Source organism: Vipera ursinii (assembly GCF_947247035.1).
Source record: "Vipera ursinii genome assembly, chromosome: 16".
Taxonomy (NCBI): Eukaryota; Metazoa; Chordata; class Lepidosauria; order Squamata; family Viperidae; genus Vipera; species Vipera ursinii.
The window spans coordinates 7,485,579-7,504,380 of NC_139529.1; the positions used below are offsets into that span (position 1 = coordinate 7,485,579).

Consider the following 18,802-nt stretch of genomic DNA (forward strand, 5'->3'; position numbering starts at 1 on the left):
AACTTGCCTCCACTCTTTTTTATTTGCATTATTTCTCAAATTGTCGATTTATCACAGTGCCACAACCCTTCCCTATTTTCTCTGTCTGAAATCCTCAATTTTCTTTAGTTTGGCCATAGTTTGAAATGGATCTCTGCTTCCTTCCCTGAAGCAACCCATATCTCTGAAGGAGATAAATGGTTTAGAAATAGGAAATATAGTTAAACGAGTACAAATATTCCATATATATCTATATCTATATCATCTATATTTGAAAGCAAGGTATATAAAACTTTTCCCTTGTATTCACCTGTGGGGAATTTTATATCTGTGGTTGAAATCCGTTTCTCAATTTTGTCACGGTCCTTCTTTTACAAAATAGGGGACTCTGCAAAGGAAGAGGTTATATTTTTTTCTTTTTTATTATTATTTTTGTTTTGTTTTTAGGTTGGTGTTTCGATCCTTGCAGTCTTGCTTAGACAGCTTGGGTAGAAGCCGCTAAAAGTTGTAAAGTACAGGGGGAAAAACCAGCACAAAGGAGCAATTAATCATCATAATGCAAATGCATTTGGAGGGGGGCAAGAGGCGTTGTGTATTCCCAAGGAAAGTTGTGCAATAAAAGAAAGTTTTCAGGGATTTAAAAAAAACATTTTTTTGAAGAACCCCCCCCATCTTTCATGAATATGGTACTGAAAAAAACATGGAGTGGGGGTCTAAAGGAAGATTTTGATTTTTTTTTTTTTAGGATGGGCCTTCTCCAAAGTAAAGGCAAATTGCCTGTGACTAAAGTAATTGGAGCTCTCTCTCTCTCTCTCTGTGTGTGTGTGTGTGTTTTTTTTTCCTCAAACTAAAAAGTTTGGCAGTCAAGATAGATTCTCTGGAATCCATTTCCCTAAGCTGGAATCCGTTCTCCCAACATCGCTGGCGAAACAAAACCCAAAAGCGCTGCCTCCTTTTTTTAAAACAACAACAACAACAACAAATCACGCATCCCTGTTTCACTGTGGTGTTTGTTGGTAACTTAGATTTTTAAGTTCTTTCTTTTCCATCTTTATTCTATTTAAAGGGCGCCTCTTTTTCCTGCCTGCCAGCCCAATTGGGACTGAGCCTCGCGGGGATTAAAGATTATTATTATTATTATTATTATTATTATTATTATTATTATTATTATTATTATTATTTATTAGTATTAGTATTAGTATTAGTATTAGTATTAGTATTATTAGTATTATTGTTATTGTTAATAATAATAATATAATAATAATAATAATAATAATAATAATAATAATTTATTATTATTATTATTATTAGTAGTAGTAGTATTGGTATTATTAGTATTAGTATTATTTATTCGGTTCACGAGTCGCCCCCTCCCCGCCCCCCATCTTAACGAACGAGATCGGGGAAGGCGCCTCCCTTAATTCGGATTCCACGAAGAGGCAAAGCGGGGCTTTCACTTCCAGACCGATCCGATTTGAACAAACTTTCCAGAATTGCTTTCTAAACTCCCCCCCCCCAAAAAAAAACCTCTTAAAGCGGGAAATGGAAAGGAAGGGGGGGAGGGACGTTTGTTAAAAGTCTCTCCCACCCCCTTTGGGGAAATCTGGCGACGTGTTGTATTGGGGGGGGGGGGAAATATCTCGAGTTTGTTCCCGAAACGTCTGCAAAAAAAAATAACCGGGCTCCGAGGCCACGGAGGATTCCTTCCCACCCCCCCCCAAAAAAAAAACACAACAACCCTGGGTTTGCAATCCACGCGGATTCGGCCGGCGGAGGGAACGAACGGGGGTGGGGGGGGGAGAAGCCTGCCTGGGGAGCTTCGCCCGCGTAGAAAGGCCAGGCGGGGGCTTCTTCGCTCGCTCGCTCGCTGGCGGGGAGGATGGAGAAGCGCCCCGGTGGCTTTTTTGGTGGGGCGGGGAGGAAGGGTCTCGCCTTCTGCCCCCTCTGAAAAAGTCTCCCTCCTTTTTTGTTTCTCCTTTCTGGCTTTCCCCGTTTCCTTCCTTCCTTCCCTTCCCTTCCTTCCTTCTTTATTCCTTTTTCTCGTTCTTTCCTTCATCCTGTGTTTCCGTTTCTCTCCTTCCTTCCTTCCTTCCTTCCTTCCTTCCTTCCTTCCCCTTTCCCTTCCTGCCCTTTCTCGTCTTTTTGCTGTCTATTTCTTTCCTTCCTTCCTTCCTTCCCTTTTCCCGTTTTTCCTTTTCTCTCCTCCCTTCTTGCCTTCCTTCCCTTCCTTCTTTTTCCTCTATCTCCCTGTTTCCTTTCTTCCTTCCTTCCTTCCTTCCTTCCTTCCTTCCTTCCTTCCTTCCTTCCTTCCTTTTTGCCCTTTCTCATTTTCCTTCCTCCCTTCCTTGGCTCCTGCTTTACTCTACCTTTTTCTTTCTCCTCTCCTCTTCATCCCTTTTAAAGGAATCGCCCTTCATCCCCCCCCACCTTTAGGAATCTGTTCGCACGACACCCCCGCCCGATTCTAGCCAGCCAGCCAGAGCGAAAGTGAGCCGCTTATGCGCAGCCTGCCCAATTCACCCCAAGCGGGGGCAGCTTTGCATTCCAGTCGCCAGCAGACCTGCTCTCCTTTGTTCTTGGGGTCCGTCCCCCCCCTTCTCAAGAGGGCTAGGGGGAGGATTCCATCGTCACCCAGCTCTCCACCCCAAAGCCGGGCCGTCGTGATCCCCAGACACCCCGCGGTCGTGACGGTCGACAGGCCCCTCCATTTAAGCCACCACCCCTCCAAAAAAACCCGAAAATACCATTTCCCCCCCCCGGAGCAAAATTGGGCATTTTTCTTTCTTTTTTTATTGAAAAGTTTTACAATACATTTTTTAAGTTTAAGTTTAAGTTTATTAAATTTAATTTAAATTTATTAAATTAAAAAGACAAAACCCCTCCCAACCCCCTCCCCTCTTCCCAAACCTCCCCAACACCTCCCTCCCCTCCCCCTCCCCCCTCCCCGACTTCCCAGAGCTCAATACAGGGTATAAAAATACAAGCAATCATAGTCTACCTTAGGCAAACAACAATAAAATATTACATCTATCGCACTTTAACTCTTATAAAATAACTACAAGCAATCTAAATATCACATCAATCCTTATTCAAATGCTAAATGAAACTTTTTAGTCCCGTCCGTATTGGGCATTTTTCCTGGGCAAGAGGAGCGTCTTCTAATCCAGGCATTTGACCCACTTGGGGAGCGCCCTTCTGCCTCCCCCGTCGTAAACCTGCGCTGCCCGTACAAACCTGGAAGCCGGCGAGGCGTTCGCCGTTGGAAGTTGGCAGCCAAAAGCGCAATTACGCACCTGCCGCCGGGGAGCAACGTAGCTGGTGGACGTGGCGGGGCCGGACACGGCCTCGGCCTTCCCCAGGGCCCGGCGTAAGCCGAGCGCAAAAGCCGAAGAGCGCCTTGGCGAGCTGTCCGGTTCCCCAGCTCCGTCTTTTTCCCCTTGGGGGAGAAAAAAAAAGCTGGCTAGGGCGCTGCGCCCCCGAGCACGCTTTCCCGAGATGACCGCAGGACCGAAGGAGAGCTGGTTGTTCCAAGCGAGCTTCTGGGCCTTTTTTTCCCCCTGGGAGAAAGAAGGAGAGCTTGAGTCCAGAAGCTAGCCCAGGGCGAAGGCGCCTTGGTCGCCCACACCCCTTTGGCTGAGAGGGGCCGGCTTGGTGAGCTGGAGGGTCCCTTGGCGGGGAGGGAGCTCTAAAAGGCCGTTTAAAACAATAGGAGCTGCCCTCGCCCTTAGGATAAAATGTGCCCTTAGCACTTCCCCTTAGATCTGCCCTTTTCCCCTAGAGATCCTCCCCCCAAACCCAGGACGGCTGAGGACCAGCTGGTGCCTGTCCAAACGGGCATTATATCCAATATTCACCGGTCCTTCAAAACAGAGCAATTTATGCCTGGCCCGCCGGGTGAAGCCTTTTCACTTTGAAAGCAAACAAATACTAGCCTGAATGAGGTGCTTGGGTCTCCTTTGGGATGCTCTGGGACGGGCGGTTCTCCAAGGACAGTTTCATGGCTTACAGTGACAGGAGGCTAGTCCTCGGGATGTCAAAAGAGGAAGGAAAAATTTGGGAACGCTGCGTTTTAGTCTTTTAAGTTTCCTTCCTTCCTTCCTTCCTTCCTTCCTTCCTTCCTTCCTTCCTTCCTTCCTTCCTTCCTTCCTTCCTTCCCCAGGATCATGGGGAAATGTCCTTTTCATTTAATCTTCTAGTTTTAGACATTTGCTCGTTCCTGATCCCCAGGCTGATTCTTCAGACTGACCAATGTCTTAGCCTAGCCTGTAAAAACAACCCATGAACCAGATTTTTTGGTTCAAAAATTGTCAACATAAGGGCATTCATTTATGACGGCCAACGTCTTTAGTTCAGAACTGCATACGCTAAAATCCTCTCTAAAATTCTCTCCTTGGCTACCAGGGAATAACCCCCCCTCAATTTTCTGAGCCTTTATTCTGCGTAAACTGTGATTTAAATTTGCAGTGGAGCAGAGGCCTCACAATGAAAGAGCTAATAATACACAAGCCTTGTAAAAGGCAACCAGTATTTCAGTGCAGACCTAGACGAAGTTTAGGATAGATGATTGGAAAATGCAGGAAACCTTGTCTAAAGCGAAGTCCCAGGCTGACTTTTGAAGGGGGAGTGGGAGAAAGCTCCACAGGGCTCTCTGCAAGATAAGTTTTGTCCTTCAAATCAATAAATAGGTCACTAAAACCATTTGTGGTTTATCTGGACGTCTGTACTTGGCTACTAAGCCTGGGACAGTTTCTGAAGCATAAAATTGATGCAGCTTAAAATCGGGGGGGGGGGAGGGAAATAAAGAGACACCCGGTTGTTGTTCCTCTCCTTCCCCCCCCCCACCTCCAGTACCTTAACGACACATTCAAAATTGGGCTGCTTCTTTCTGGTGTGAAGGAATTTAAACTCAACTCTGAGAAACCGGAATTTGAGTTCAGTGTAATCCTGAATTCTAACTAGGAAATGGGATTTTTTTTCCCCCTTAACGCCAAAAAAATATTCCTTTCAAATACATAGTTCATTTCAGTTCTTGAGCGGGATTTTTCCTTCCCTTTTGTTAGCATAAAAAAATATATCCTTTGCGAATAAATAGTTCGTTTCAGTTTGGGGGCCCTCTTAGTTTTTCCTATATGCTGCCTTCCTCAACTCTTCTCCTTTACTGTGTCCCTCTCCCATCGCCACACAGAACAAGACACACACACACACACACACACACACAAACAACACAGGGCAGTGTTTTTGTCACACATTCTCGAGTGTGCAAAGTGACAATCCCAATTCCATATTGGTTCTACAGTCAATCTATGTGTAGGGTGCCCAGAGATGGTGTTTTTTTTTGTTTTTTAAAAAATTGATTTAATCTTTTTTTTTTTTAAAAAAATCTTCTCCTCTGCCTTTTTGACTTTGGGGCTGTTTCTAATCTCAGCCCCTTTTCTTTTCTCCCGGCCTTTCTTTCCCACTTCACGCTTGTCACTAAAATTTAAGGCTGTCTTTGTGCCCGGAGTGGGTTAAAACATGGTCACTTCAATCGACGCGACATAATATGACTTTGCAAGTGGTCTGCCAGCAGACAAAAGACGACATTTCTGGTTATACATTAGCTTTTGTCTAACATTCAGGAGGTGTCATCTCCCCCCACACACTGCCCAAAGATTCCCCCCCCCCAAAAAAAGGTTTGGCAGGGGTGGGCTGTTAAGAGAGAAAACTATGTGCATTTCATAGCAACAACTCCAAAATCCTCTGCTATGGAAACCATGGAGGAGGGGGTCTGTGTGTAATTGGTAAGGAGTGGATGGAGAGTATAAATATTGGGGCTTTCTGGAAGACCTAGCTGAATAGTTGCATCCATGAATGCCTTTCCCCCCCCCCCTTCCTCTGTCTCTTTCCCGCTTGCAAATATTGTCTCTCCAAACGGGGACTTCTGTCTTCAACATGTCCATTTAGGAAAGCTTTAAAGATGGGCCTTTAAAAAGACATTTAATCTGGAGCAGAGCCGAACCGGGAGGGCTAGGAATTGAGGTTCAATTGATAAAAAGCACACGTGCCATTTGGAATGCCTCTGCACCAAGTGACCGAACGCATTTGACAAAATACATTTTTTCCGTAAGCTTTTTTGTAAGTAATTCACGGAGTCACTGAGACCGAGTGGACAGCCTGTATAAACTCGCTAAATAGATAAATAAATACCTTTTGATATTGAGCGGGCAGGATATTTCCATGTGGCCTCAAAGAAGCTTGTGCACGTCGTTCTCTCATGTCGTGTTTCTAACTGTCAAATAATTTGCCCTTTTCGATTCTCCTTTCTCTTGGGAGGTTTCCTAAAGCTGCAAATACTGGACCTAAACTTAACCCACAATCGCAATAATTTGCATCATGCATAGATAATATTTTTATTGAATTTCAAAACAGATAAAATTCAGAATCGTAGTAAAAAGTTAGAAAGGGGGGAAAGGCAAGAAAAAGCAGAATTACAGGAAAAGAAAAAAAAGATATGGGATAAGATATGAGGAAAGAGTAACTTCCAATGTGTTCATTTCAGATACGTAATAAAATAGCTTCTTCCTCTAGGTTTAAACAATAAAATAAAAGTGCAGCATGTAAAACATACATAGCAACCCAAAGCAATAATAATACACAATATTTCTAGAATCAAAATTGATCTAGTCATCAAATTCCTCCAACTCTGTTTGCATTGTGAGCTACAAAAGATTTGTGCAGGATTTTTTTTGGAAAGGATCTGGCTGGTTTTTCCTCTTAGTGTTGTCCCAATCTTGTTTTTATCAATTTTAGTTACGATATAAGTATACAAAAGTGGTTTTTTTCGAAAGGCAACTTGGACTTCTTCAATTCAAACGTCTTCAATTCTGGATGAGAAGCGGAATGTCTTCAAGGAAAAACAAAGAAAGTTTGAAAAAAGCAGCCTTGACACCCTTTTCTGGAAATCTGTCCTTTCTGAGCTGAAGTGATTCTTCTGTGTGGCCACATCAAATCTTTATGGCTAGTTAGCCATTTTTTTCCTCCTGGTTGTTTATTTTCACTTCTCTGCTGTCCTCCTTCTGGGGCATCCGATGCTTGTTTAACTGGAAGATTTGTAGACTATTAACAAGCCCTGAATATTTCATTCAAAGGCTTTGCTTGAATGCCAGGATGCAAAGAGAAAACTTTACCAATAAAGGAGAATATTCGTAGATGATTGAAATGAGGGCTCCTTGCTGCTCTTTGAACTTGGTGCGTTTCCCGCAAATGCTACATTACCCCAACTGGGTAAAATCATCAGAGAAAAGGTTTAAATTCTGTGGAGGTAAGGCTAGGCTGTAAAACGTTTGGCCTGTTTCAGAATTCAAACGTTAGACTTAAAACTCGCTTTAAGAGTGGGGATGGAAGGGAGGGAGAAAGAGAGAGAAAGAATGAAGTATTGTTGGAAGCCAGCAACGAAATGCGATCAAATTTGGCACCTCTACAGGGCAAATGACTGCAAGTTACTGTATGTCCTTTGATCTCCTGTGTAATAATCTATAACTTTGCAGCAATTGGTTGTGTAGGTGTTAGGAGGAGTCAGTGAATGCTCTTGCCTGGCTTAAAAGTACAATGGTGTGTGGGATTTTGTAATCGCTGTTTTGATTTTGCGGCATGACTGCAAAGAGGCATGAACAAAGCAAAGATCACAGCTTCGCCTTTTGTTCTAACCTGTGCTGGTTTTCTTGAGCTTTGGAACAAATATCTTTAATTACTGTAAAGAGACCTCCTAATAACTACTGCAGAGTTATTGTCTACCCAAGTCAAGAACCTATGCAAATTTATCTGCATGGTTGAGATACATTTTCTTGCTAGATTAGCCATAGGCTAATGTAGCGTGCGGAAACGAGGAAGCCAACACTGAAGCAACAAATGAGATTTTTTTTTAAAACAAAACAAAACACAAGTACAAATGTTTTCATGGCAACTTTAAGCGTGTTCAGAGGTGATTACTGACACTGGCCAAATATTTGCAAGGTTGCAATTATTTGCATTAATGAGTGAAAACAAATATGTGTGACAGATGAAAAATATCAGCAGACACACGTAAAAAAAATCGGGACAGGCAAACAGTGTACACCTGCAAGGAAGCCCAGCAGTGTTAAAAAAAAGTCTTTCTTCCTCTGTTTGTCTTTGTGTGTGTGTGTGTGTGTTTTTAAAAAAAAACCCACAACCTAGATCTACACATGGTTAAGTGAAACCTGGGTCTAGAATCGGCGATATTTCCCTGGTTGAATGCAACCTAGGTTTACAAATGGCTACATTTCCCTGGTCAAATTCAACCTAAATCTGCAAATGGCTATGCTTCCCCAGTGGGAATTGCTTAGCTGTGGTTATTCACATTTACTGGCCTATCTATCTATCTATCTATCTATCTATCTATCTATCTATCTATCTATCTATCTATCTAAAGATGGTGACAGCATGGGTGTTTACCAATCTCGTCAGATTGTGAGCACTGAGCATCCTTTAGATGGCATATATCCACACCTTGGATATTTGTAGGAATAATTTAGTGCACCAGACATTTCATAGGAGCTAGAAAAGGCCTGGGCATCAAGAAACCATATCAGTAAGTGGAACGGAATGGCTTGTCTCCAGAAGTTGTGGGTGCTCCATCAGTGGAGTTTTTCAAAAATTGCCTGGACAGCCATTTGACCAGGATGGGTATAAGGTCTCCTGCTGTGAGCAGGGGTTGGACTAGAAGACCTCCAAGGTCCCTTTCAGCCCTAGGTTCTATTTAAAATTGCTGGGCCTATAAAAATCTTTTTTTAAAAAAAATGGCTTCCGTTTTTCTAAGGCAAAGGCTACCTCGAGAAGCCTGTGTGAGGGTAAAACTCTCAAGGTTGTTTAGCTCTTCTTAAAGCCTCACTAACTGGTGGAATGGTATTCCCGGGTTGAGCCCAAATAAAAAGATATTAACTTGTTTTGGCCTTTTGTTCGATCGCAGCGGCTTGTCTGACAGGACAAGCTAACCTGCTGCGTGGGTTTCTACTCTTAGTCCAGCCGGAGGACAGCAGGAGGCCAGGCGGATGAAAGCAAGGGAAGAAAGAGCGCCGTAAATTCCATTTCTCCCTCCAAAGTTACTCGCTTGAAAAATGTAACTGGGTACATATTAAACGTACGCGCTTCTAAAATCCCCTTTCTTGTCCTCTCGTCCTCCCGTGCTTTCTCCCAGCTCCTTGGGGGGAAAAAAGGCTGATTGTGTTATTCGGTTTTTCTCACCCAGAGATGGGGGTTTCACTTTGAAAACAATGCTTTTTTCTTTTTTCCTTTACCAATGGCTTAGAAATTTGGGATCTGGACTTTGCCTAGAGAATATATGGTCAAAGCGGAACTCTGCACCTTCTCCAGTCGTGTGTGTTTCTTGCTTGGGGCAATTTATTTATTTTATTTATATCCCGTTTTTGTTTTTTGTTTTTTAATAAACGGTTCAAGGCGGGGAATGTTGTCTAATGCTCTTTCTTCCTGCTGTTTTCCCCACAACAACAACAGCCCTGTGAGGTGGGTTTGGGGACTAGAACTCATCATCGCCTGGTGATTGGGCCAAAGTCACCCAGCTAGCTTTCACGCGTAAGGCGGGACTAGAACTCACCATCTCCTGGTGATTGGTCCAAGATCAACCAGCTGGCTTTCGTGCCTAAGGCGGGACTAGAACTCACTGTCTCCTAGTGATTGGCTCCAAGATCAACCAGCTGGCTTTCGTGCCTAAGGCGGGACTAGAACTCACTGTCTCCTAGTGATTGGCCCAAAGTCACCCAGCTGGCTTTCAAGCCTTAAGGCAAGTCTAGAATTCACCGTCTCCTAGTTTCTAGCCAGGAGCCTTAGCCACTGTACCAAACTGGCTCTCTGATCTTTCCGCAGCACCCAGATATTTTTATAATACTAAATCTGGCAGTCAGATCCAAGGTAGGGCAACATATTCTGGAAGCCAGATTTGAATACTTCAGATAAATCTGAGTTGTGGTCTCTTGGGTTAAAATCCTAGCCTAAAGCCCTTTTGTGCTTCGCAATGATGCGGGTGCGGAGGACCTTGTAGGGTTAACACCATGACTCCAGGGTTTAGTGGACTGATTCAGACAAAGCATGGAGCTGATTCATTGATTGTGAAGACTGGGTCTGAAGTGTATTGCAGGGGAGGAAAGGGAGAGAGGCATATGAAAGTTTTTGTCAAGGCAATCCATCCAATCCTAAACAAACTTGGAGATTACATAATATACAAACTGAGGTTTTGGTCTCATTTCATCCAAGTGTGATAAAGCAACACGTAGCCTGTGATATATTTGCAGCAAATTGCATTAAAAGAAAAGCGCGGTTGACACGGTCACCTTACAAATATTATGTTGATAGCATTAAGATAAGTTAGGTGCTCGAGTTGTCTCTAAATCTAATTTGCGCTTAAGCCAAGAGGGAAAGCGTGCAGGCTTTTTAAACATCGTTTTTTTCCTCTTTTTCGTCTTCCACATTTTTTAAAAAAATAAAAGTAAGATAACCTGGGTTTTTTCTCCCTAATTCTCTTGTTCAGTAAAGCAAACATACACTGGACAGCCTTGAATATCTGGGTTGTAATTACAAAATGCAACCCTTTGCTTGATTACTTGGGAACGCAGCAAGAAAAGTGCTTAGGACCACATTAAATGGGAGATGTTTTTCAGCTAGGGGAAACCCATGAGCTTCAACTGCTGGAATCCAGGACATTTTCTGTTGGATTTCTCCAGTGGAATAATTGTAGGAGAAGTGAGGGTTGAAGAGAATATCTTTATTATTATTATTATTATTATTATTATTATTATTATTATTATTATTATTATTATTATTAAGGGATGGTATGAAAATAACTTCCGAGAACGGCATTCTTTTTACAAAATAGTTTAAAGAGATCATTAGGAGCTCTTTGGAATAAACGGTCTCGCTTAGCAACAGAAATCTGGGGCTCAAATATGGCCATACGTCGAGGACCGCCTTGCCTTGGCAAACGGAAGCAGACAGAAGAAACTTGACTTTGGCCGTGAACGGTATATGGAATGTTTGCGCAGAATTCAAAGGCATGTCAGAAAGAGAACTTATTGCCCAAATTTCATTCCTACATATACGAGATTCTTTGACAGTATCGAGCACAGATCAAGAGCTTCTTGCGTGATGCGTGTGTTCCAGGAGCAAAAGTCTGCAGGCAAAACTCGGATGCTTTTTTATTGATGATCTCTGCCTTCTGTTTGTCCCAGTTAAAGCAGCTGGAATGTGCCTTGAGTTGAACGTGCCTTTTGAGACGCCCTTGGTTCCCAGCAGCCATGTTGAGCTGAACATCTCAAGAAGGAATTCGGTACAGACAGTTGACCCTGGATTAGCCTAAATCCCCAGAACTAAGTTACAAGGGCTTGGGAGCTTAACCCAAACTGTTATGCCCTGATGATGTTCCCTAGTTGGGCAATGAAACGTCTGCAAGAAAAGCACCAAGCTGAAGGAAGTGATTCCACTGGGTTGATTGCTCTTACTGCTAGGGATGTTCTCCTTAGTTCTAGGGCCTAGGCTGCTTCTTGGTTAGTTTCCATCCGTTGTTTCTCATCTTGCCTTTTGGTGCTTTGGAAAAAAGCTATGATGCAATCAGAAGTTCTGTTAAGGTACAGGGACTCCTGCTTGAGCCGAGGGATGGACTAGCAGATCTCCAAGGTCCCTTCCAACTCTGTTATTTTGTTAAAGTTGGGGAAAGTAAGTTCTGCTTTGCTTCCTTCCAACTCCCTGGAGCCCCTGTGCCCAGCGAAAAGTTCTGCCTTCTTGATTTACTAACAAGCCCTCTTAAGCATGAATTTAAAAAGATCAGACAGATTTAGTAGATTTAGATTAGTAGATTCAGAACTACTAATTACTCATGAAGTGGCAACATTTCTTTCCGGGAGATGTTTAGCAGGAAACAAATGGAATTGAAGGTGATGTAATAATAATAATAATAATAATAATAATAATAATAATAATAATAATAATAATGATGATGATGATGATGATGATGATGATGATGATGTTGGAAGGCACCTTGGAGGTCATCTAGTCCAACCCCCTGCTCAGGCAGGAAACCTTATACCATTTCAGACAAATGGCTGTCCAGTCTCTTCTTAAAATCTTCCAGTGTTGGAGCATTCACCACTTCTGGAGGCAGGTTGTTCCACTGGTTAGTTGTTCTAACTGTCAGGAAGTTTCTCCTTAGTTCTAGGTGTAGATGTTCATGTAGATGTTCATCAAAGTAGTTCTGCTGTTGGCCTAGAAAATGCAAACGGATGAATGTTGTTGTTTATGACCTTTCCATTCTAATTTTAACTGCTCTTTTTCCTCTGCTCTGTTGCTTTTCTTTCCTTTTTCTTGGAGTGACGGCCAAAGGTTCAGGTTACATAAACCTGATGGGTTATTTCCTCCCCCACTTTCAATTTTTCCCGAGTGCAAATATTTGGTATGTGGTTTTTGCAACCAGAAGAGTAAAACGAAAATGCTCTGCTGTTTCTGGTAACAATGTGATGGGAGACAGTTTTGCAAATACTGATTTAGCCAAGGATTTTATTTCAGAAACCGGAAGAGAGAGTTTTCGGTGGGGTGTAATTTTTGAAGATGTTGAAGTGGGGTTAAGAAGAGTCCATCCTCATAGACTTACAGGTGAATTTGGAGCAGTCCCTTTCTCTCATTCTGGCCTGCATTGCTGGGTTGTTGTGATGCTCATAAAACGATGGGAGGTTCTGACATGGGCTGTTTTAAGTCATGAAGAGAAAAGGCTGACCGTGGGCCTAACAAATGAATAAATGTTTATAGACCTGATCATATATATATATATATATATATATATATATATATATATATATATATATATATATATATATATATATATATATATATATATTCATATATATTAATGAGTTGAAGAGTTTAGAAATTGAAAAAACAAACAAACAGCTGCTTTTCTGTGAAGATTGCCTGGTATGTGGATCCGTCTCGGTGCCGTGGTGGTAACACCAATATTTTATTATCCTTTTATTATTATTACTCACTGTTTTATGGAATTTGTGTCTGAGCTGGAGTTTAAAGTAGTGTGGGTTTTCTTGGTGCTGTAAAACACGGATAGTTGGCTCCACTTTGCCAAGAACAAAGAGACTGTGGACAAGGGGTTGGACTAGAAGACCTCCAAGGTCCCTCCCAGCCCTAGGATTCAATGTTCTGTATCTGTTCCCTGGTTATTTTTAAGCCTATTCTTTCACTATCAACTCTAGCTAGGCATGGAGCGTGCTATGAAGAGACTGGGAAGAACTATTTTGCAGGAGGAAAATAAGACAAGATAGTTCTTGGATACTTTGCTCGGGATTCTGAGCAACTTCGGGGGAAAAAAGACACGGTTTGCCTCAACTTGTTTCACAACTTAGGAGCATTAGACGAAGCTGCTGGGAATCTTTCCTTTTATGTGCAAGCCTCAGGGGTTGTCAGAGCGCGGTTCTCAGCTGACAAACCTCGGTTTGGGAGCTTCAAATGTAAGGGGGACTTCACTTCAAAATCTCCTTGCAGCGCAGCAGCGTGAGTGTATTTTTTAATATAGGAAAGCATCGTTCTAATGCATTGTCTCCCCCCCCCCCGGAACACAAAGCAAGTGGTAGATTCCAGAGGCACCATATGATGTTGCTGATCATGAAGCTTATCTATGGTATATAGAGCAACAAAAACATAGAGGTTTCAGTTTAACTGTAGCTGACTAGCTTCTAGCTTGACTGGATTCTAGATTCTAGCGATAAAAGTTCTGAACGGCAACTTAATGTATGGTTTTGACCTTCTGTGCCTGACATTAATCTAGCCAACTCAAGTTCAGTACTAAATTGGCGCCAGAAAAGAGTTGATATAGACTCAAGAGGGGTTGGGGTTTGAACCGTTTGTGGCAACGTAACAACTCTAAGCTTATGAACCACTTAACTCCGCCCTCCAGCTCTGCCTGCTCTTCTCCCACGGATGCAAAAGTGATGTCTCAGTTTTGTCCTTCTTCAAACAACATGGTTTGATGCGCCAAAAGTGAACCCTAAGATACTGAAAGTGTGCATGGGGAGCTTACTCAAGCTGAGAAGAACATTTCTTGACTCATGTTTAAATGCCTATGCCTTTGGGAAACAATGGAAGATTTAAAGGTGGGTGGGGAAGAGCGTTATTCAGAGCGTTATTCCTTTAGGGATAATCTGCTAAATCTGTTTGATAAATGGATCTGAAGGAAGCAGGGCATGGAGCTTAGAGTCAGCTGTCAGTAGGGCTACCAATTTGGTCGCTGAGATCTTTTCCTTGTCTGAGACGACACTCGGATAGCCTTCGTGGAATTATTCTTTGCAGAAGAAGATTGACAGGCCAAATAGATGATTGCTTGATGGAGTAAATAAAGGGATTCAAAAGCAGGGGGAAGCAGGGGGCTTTGAATTCACCCTCACTAGTGACTCCTCCTGAATTAGGAATGCAGCTCACCTTTTCAAATAAAAAAAGAAAGAAATAGCAGTTCTTTAAAAAAATAAAAATAAAATAGTCATTAATAAAATCAGACAAGATGGCTTGGCGCTATCTTGGCTGACCTTGGACGCTAACCACACTGGACCTGATTGATGCTCGGATGGGAAACTACTGGAGAAGCCCAGGTCTAATTTGGGAGATTAAAAAAAAAACTGTTGGCAGAAAACAGTAACCACTTTCCCCAAAAACGACACGTGCAACCCAAGTGAAATTTAACTTGTTTATTTCTCACCACGCTTCCGTAAAAATATGGAAGGATCTTCAGATATTATGCCATACTTCTCTTTGGTTGTCTCTTTTGAGGGTGAAAATCTCATTATTATTATTTTTTTGTTTTTTGAGAGTGTGTCATCACCCACAAGGCTGCACCGAGTATTTTCCTGTTGCTACACATTTAACACAAAGTGCCTTTGAAAAGTTGGTGTGCCTTTTCAAGGAAGCTTCTTTTGTCAACCCTGCTCTTTTCACCATCTTATCCAGAAAACCTTGGCTTGTTCCCTGAAGCAAGCTTGGATCTCTCTCTTGCAAAAAGGGGGGCAGTTTCCTACAGGCACCAGTCAGTGGGAAGAAACAGACAGGATATGTGAATTTGTGGGTTACTATGCCCAGAGCAGGTTCTTTCAGACAGTAACAATTCTGGAATGGCTGTGAAAACACACAAGCCTTTTTTCTAGTATGATTCTCTGGAGTTGTTGAACTTTCCTTTTTTTTTAATAAAGCGGTTTCAGGCTGAAACTTTTTCATACAGTTGCAATTACTGCTCTCGCTGACATGTTGTAACACTAAGCATCTGTTTAAGTCTGGGTGATTCATAGCGTTAGATATTTCGGTGTTTTTATTATGTAACCCTCCTCGTGTTATTTAATGCTTCTGTATGGCTTGTCAAGGGGACAGGCAGCCTTACGGTTCTTGTGAAGGCAGCAGCGTGCATTTGTTTTGGGCTGTGGCTATCCACTTTTGAGGCGCTGTATCTTTGGATGGGAGGCCAGACAAAGGTCAGGAGGACAGCCCGTTTTTACTGGAGGGGAAGGAAAAGGAAGAGGGATGGAGACAGAGAAGGAGAAGGAAGGGAGGTGTTAAAAATGGACTTTGCAAGCGTTTGAACACCCATTCCAAACATTTTAGCACTCTGTGCAATCTGGAAACCAATAAAGTTGGCCCTCCTAGCTTGGATAAATTCAGATGGAGGAATACGCGAGACTTGTTGCAAAGCGAGTTTCACTTACATTTGGGCCGTTCTCAGTAAGAGGTGACAAACATCTGCGCTGGGGTGGCGCGGTACTTTGCATTTGATTCCTCAAAGGCCTTTAAATCAGATATGGGCGTGGACGTAGTATCTGTGGACAACTCCTTAACGGCTTGGGCACTGTTTCTCTGACAGCTGAGATAAGACACGGGTGCTTTAAAGAGTGGCAGATCGGAGTCGCATCTGCTTCCGAAGATTTAGTTTGAAGTGCCCTGTTTTGGAATTCAATCCCAAGCACCTGAATTTGGGATTTCAATGTTTGCATCAGCCCAGCATGGCTGCATCCCATGAGGCAAGCTCTGGCTTTCAATTTCTTAGGGGCTGCAGCTAACCCTGGAATTTCCCTCCCTCCTATCAATCCATTTAACAATCTATTCTGTGTTCTCAGCCAAGCGGAAAAAGGAACACCAACTGGAACAACTTCCCAACTTTTTAACACCAATTTTCAACACCCCTCCCCTCTGCCTCCTTTCTCCTGCCTTTAGGGACTCTTCTGAGTGGAAGGACCGTTCAATGCTCTACATTTATAGATTTTTGCAAAAGTGGAGGGGCTGAGTGAGCTAAACGGCTTTCCCCCCCTCCCTTCCTGGCTGTTGTAGCCAAGGGAGGGGACGAAAGATCCTAAGAAGAGGAAGTTTTATTCCGGAGGATGTTGAGCGGTGTTCAATGGCCATCGCATCAGTTTGGTGGTGAGAAGGGCCTCATAAAGGTGGGTGTCATTTGATGCCAAAAATAACACTCCTGAGAACTCAAGAGGCTGATTGAATTGCCTTCTTCGTTGCTTGAAATGTTTATTTGTTAATCATAGACCCCTATATAAAAAAAATAAAAGGAGTGCCTGGTCTTGACCTTAAGCCTACAGGAGAATTTATCTCCCGTCTTCCCGGCCCAGGAAACGAAGGAAAAGTCAGCTCAAGCTGGTGTAATTTTTCAAGGGTAATGAATAGAGCGAGGGGGGAAAAAATTCACTGCCTGGGTTAAAATGTATTTACTTATTTTTATTTCTAAAGCCACTTGTCTTGCATAAGGGACTCTCCGTTGTAAGATTTTGCCAGTTTGGTATACTTTTTTCAAGGGCAGTAGGCAGAGCAAGGAACAATTTCATTGCCAATTAGAATTTATTTGCTCATTTTTATTTCTATAGCCGCTCAAGTCACACAAGTGATTCTCCCGTATACGTTTCCCCCCTCCCCCCCCAAAAAAAATCAGCCTGCATTCACTCTTTGGGAGAGAAAGAGTCAGGACTTTTTGATGCAACTCTATGGTTTCTCTTAACGTTCCTCAATTAAGTTATTTTTTTTTTAAATTAGGGAATGACGTGAATTGATAATGATAATGTACTTTCTTTCCTTCAGATGTGGTGATTTGAAAGAGGGGGGAAAAGGAGGAAAGAAAGCAGCAATCAAAATAGCCCAGGATAGAATAGAATAGAATAATAACTTTATTGTCACTTTGAACGTACGCTATTCGGCATGCATTAAAATGAAAGTTCGTTGCGCTCAGCTCTCAAAGGGTCACCTCAAAGGATGCTAAAATTAGCCTGAATTACGTGTCTATGGAGAGTGCCACTGGTTGTCCCGAAGGTGCTTTTTCCAAAAAATCAACTGGATTTTCTTTGGGGATTTTGTTGTTGTTGTTGTTTTTGAAGACACTTCACTTCTTCTCCAAGAAGGTTTCTTCAGTTGAGTTCAGTCTTGGATGAGAAGTGAAACTATTAGACCCTCTCTCTCTCTCTCTCTCTCTCTCTCTCTCTCTCTCTCTCTCTCTCTCTCTAAAAAAATATCTCTCTTTTTTAAAATGAGCTATCATTGGACCTTTTCTCAGGACCCCCAAAGTCCAATTGCCTTTTGGAAAAAAGAAGAAGAAAAAAAGCATCGTTGGGACAGCTGCGTCCTGGATGACTGAGAATCTCCCTAGACAAATCCCTAGCTAGTCTTGATAGGAGGAGGGGTGGATTGGTGTGTGTGTGTGTGTGTGTGTGTGTGTGTGAATGCCAACGGACTTTATCTCCCCCCCCCTTTTTCCTTCTTAGAGGCCTGCTCTTTGGGGGGGCAGCAACAAAATACAAAGCTCACGATGTTGGTTGAGAGGATGGAAAGGGTGATATTGTCAACCGGGACCGTCTTAAGCTGGCCTCCCTTTTTGTACCGGACATGAATCAGGGGATTAAAATCGGCAAATTTCCGCTCTTTCACTCTACCGGACAAAAGACGTGAAGGTTTTAGTGTCACTCTGCCCGATAAATGTAGAGGAGCTTGTCATTCAAAGGGGTTCGGCAACACTTGTGCCCGTGACATAATCTTATTAGAAGATAAACCCACAAAGTCCCTTTCACCGGAGGAAAGTTACATTTAATTACTTCAACCTCCTTTCTTCTCTCTTTCTCTCCTCCCCTCTTCCCCCCCCCACAAGACTCTTTCTTTTGAATTCCTCCGTTTGCCCCCCCCCCTCCCGACCAGCTGATGTTTTACTTCCAAGGCTGACTTTCCCTCAGGAAGCAAACAGGGAAGGAACCAGCTGGATTTGGGCTAATGAAAAAAAAGAGCATCGGTGTTTTTCTAGACCGAGTTTTGAAAGCCGGGGTAGCTTCACGTGTCACGTTAATCCAGGGTTGGGTGATTCAGCTGATGTTGGCTGGGTTCACGCAGCCCCCCACCCAGCCCCCAGCAAATGAGGACCGGATGGCTTTGGCTGTGTTCACTGAGCACGTAAATGTTTTAAGTGGAAACTGCGTAAAACTTTGACAAGCTATTGTGCTGGTATGAATGGCCTTTGCTGGCTTAAGTGGGAATACAAAGAAATTATGCTTCTCCTCTGGTTGTTTGTGTTTGCTTTTTTTGTGTTTTTTGGAGGAGCCCTTGCGTTGAAATCGGTTGGAAAACTCTTGGAACAGAGGAGGCCCTTAAAGCATGTCTCTGAGATATGTGCAAGAAAGGACTGTCCTTAAGAGAGGACACTCAGCTCCCTTATAAAAACTGGGAAATTAGGAGTGCGTGTAGTCTTTCCCCATCTTGAAATGGATGAGAGTAAGAAAAAGGAAGCCTTTGTGTT

At 42.9% G+C, this 18,802-nt stretch overlaps 1 protein-coding gene across 5 annotated transcripts in view; it reads left to right on the forward strand.

The window, feature by feature from the left end:
• LMX1B (LIM homeobox transcription factor 1 beta) overlaps nucleotides 1-18,802 on the forward strand; it is a 141,600-nt gene that overhangs the window by 4,263 nt on the left and 118,535 nt on the right. The window lies entirely within an intron of this gene.